Source organism: Tarenaya hassleriana, unplaced genomic scaffold (assembly GCF_000463585.1).
Source record: "Tarenaya hassleriana unplaced genomic scaffold, ASM46358v1 Cleome38, whole genome shotgun sequence".
Classification (NCBI taxonomy): domain Eukaryota; kingdom Viridiplantae; phylum Streptophyta; class Magnoliopsida; order Brassicales; family Cleomaceae; genus Tarenaya; species Tarenaya hassleriana.
The window spans coordinates 150281-153334 of NW_010966774.1; positions in this window are offsets into that span (position 1 = coordinate 150281).

Genomic DNA, 3054 nt, shown 5'->3' on the forward strand with positions numbered 1-3054 from the left:
TAGTGAGCAAGGATGTCAAGTTTGTTGAGTCTGAAGGATTGAAATGGCAAGACTTCGGTGAGGATGAAGAGCCATTCACAAAAACCGAAGGGCCACTGACAACTGATGTTGAACCTCAAACTCAGCAAACTGAAAATCATGTGCAGAACGCTGACGAGATTATGGAGGCTGAAGATGTTGAATCTGATGATGATGTACCTGTCAGAGGTACAAGAACACTGCAGGAAGTTTATGGAAGATGCAATGTGGCTATTCTTGAGCCATCTAGTTATGAGGAGGCAAGAAACGACAAGAGTTGGAGAGATGCAATGAAGGAGGAGCTTAAGATGATAGAAAAGACACAGATTTTTTAAATCAAGCTTACAAAATGTGATGAGTTAAATCTGATTCGATATTCAAATAGTGAATGGGATGGTTTTGCAGATGATGTGAAAAGCATTGAAGAACAACATGCAGTTTTGTTCACTAAGGGGTTTCATGATGGAAGGTTGGAGTTGTTTAGGAGCATGATCGAAGTGTGTGTGAGGCCTTTCGTCAAGGAGGAGATTGTTGGAACAAATGTGACTCAAGGCCACGTCACATGAGCTGGAGACAAATTGTCAATTCAAATGCGTGATTCAAGGCTAAGGAGGATCAGTTTCCAGATTCTGTAAAAATCCGGCACTATCATATCTTTCCTATTTTTCTTTGCAAGATTAGGATATTCTAATTTGATTTGATTTAGCTAGCAGATTTAGAGGTTGATTTGATTTTATTTCTATTATTAAGTTTTTGTTTTCTTTCCTATATATGAAATCGTTTTCTGATGAATAAAATTAGTTGAGTTTCTCAAATTTCTTTGTTCTCTGTTTCTGTGTTTTCTGAAACAGAAGTTTCTGGTTGAATTTGAGTGTTCACTCACCCAGACCGAAGTGCCACTGATCGTTATCTCGGGTCTAACAATTATATTGACTTAGTTGTTCCCACATATTTCCGATGTGGGACTCTAACATGGGTTTATTTCGGCAGATTGAGGAGACACAGAGGCGTCGATATGTTCCTGCACAAAAACATCACACGGAGAAACAAAACCTGTTTGAGGACACAAATGAGATTGAGTAGGGACAGAGAGTACCAGGTGTCGAAGACTCAGACATAAGCGATGGTTGCGTAGAATCAGGAGATGGTGGAGAAGTGTTATGAGCTGGATAATTGTTGAAATCATGTGCCATACTTAAGAGACGTGACAGAGTTTGATTGTAATTTGCTGGGAGTTGTAGCATATTGTCAAGATCAGAGGCATTCTTTTGGCTGTAGTAACTACGGTCTTCGTGAAATATAACATCGCGTGATACTTGAACACGGTCTTGTATGGGATCGTAACATTTATACCTTTTTTGCTCCGACGAGTAGCCAATGAACATGCATTCCGTGTTTTTAGGTTCCACCTTATTGCGTTTGCTATCCGGCACCTTCGCAAAGCAAACACAACCAAAGCCGCGTAAGTATTGAAGAGAAGTCGGGACATTGTTGAGTACCTCGAAAGGAGTCTTGTCATCAACACTTTCGTCGGAAGATGGTTGATCAAGAAAGTTGCGGTTGTAACGGCATCACCCCAAAATTTCAAGGGTACCTTATGATAAAACATCAATGTTCGAGCAACTTCTAAGAGGTGACGATTTTTGCGTTCTGCCACACCGTTTTGTTGTGGTGTGTATGGGCATGAAGTTTGATGAACGATGCCATGTTGATGAAGATAATCCGTAAATGTCGTGCTCGTGTATTCACCGCTATTATCTGCTCTAAAAAACTTGATACTCTTTTGATAATGGTTAGTAACATAAGCGAAAAAAAATTTGAACGCTTTAAATACGTCATTTTTTTATCCAAGCAATGTGATCCAAGTGTATTTAGATTTTTCGTCAATTAAAGAGATGGAATATTTATGTTTTTCACGAGAGAGACATGGAGCTATCCATATATCGGAATGCACGAGGTTAAAGCAGTGTGTATAAACGGTTTGAGATTGAGGAAATACCGAATGACAATGTTTGCCAAAGATACAAGCATCGCAAGTCTTATTATTAAACGAAACATGAGGAAACAATTTTTGTAATGCCTTGTTATGGGGATGACCCAATCTAGCATGCCAAAGAACGCTTAGAGCTTGTTCCGAAGAAGGGTTGCAATCATCAAGCATATAGAGATTATTGTGAGGCAATATATCTAGTATACTCTTTGACTACTATTCCAACTTCTACTACTACCCTTGAAACAAAAAATTGAAAAAAAAAACCTACTTTTCATACCAAATGACACAAATAATCCTAAACATTTATGAATAGACCAAAAAACAAGACAAAATTTGAAAAAAAAAATGAAAGAAAAAAAAAATAAAGACGCAACGTCTCTCTCTCTCTTCAGTCGCGTCTTCTTCCTCTCTCTCCTCACTCACGTTTCGGCACTCTATCTCTCTCCTATAACTCGCGATTTTCCTCAGTTTCTTCTCTCTTGTAACGATTTGCGTGGAACCGTTCCCGTGTTTGGGCCCCAAATTTCATTTTCTCTCAGCGCGTTCTCTTTGGAAAGTAAGAAGAAGCAACGTCCGACTGCGAAAAGATGACAAGTTTTGGGTCTTCGTCACATTCCTCGAGCGAAAGTGAGAGCCGTATGGAGATTTCAGAATTAGATGGACACAAGGTAAGTTAAACTTCAATTTCTTTGCAAATTTTGGAGTTAGATGAACACAGTTGTTGTTCGATTGAAGTGTGGGTTGGGAAATTTGAAGGATAGAGCATTAGGGTTTTGGGCAATTTTGAAATTTGGGGATTTGGAAATAGAATTTTGGTTTGAGAATTTATGGTTAAAATCGAGTGTGATGGTTGATTTTCGGTCACAATGGATGAGTTTAAGTCAAGTAAAAGAAGTGATATAGGACACAACACGGTATGGGTCGGATTGTCATGAGGAATCGGATGACCTAAGGATTCAAATGCTATGGTCTCACGGTCACAGTCACAAAGGTCACAGTGTCACATGATTGTATAGTCACTAGGTCACAGTCTCAAATGTCTC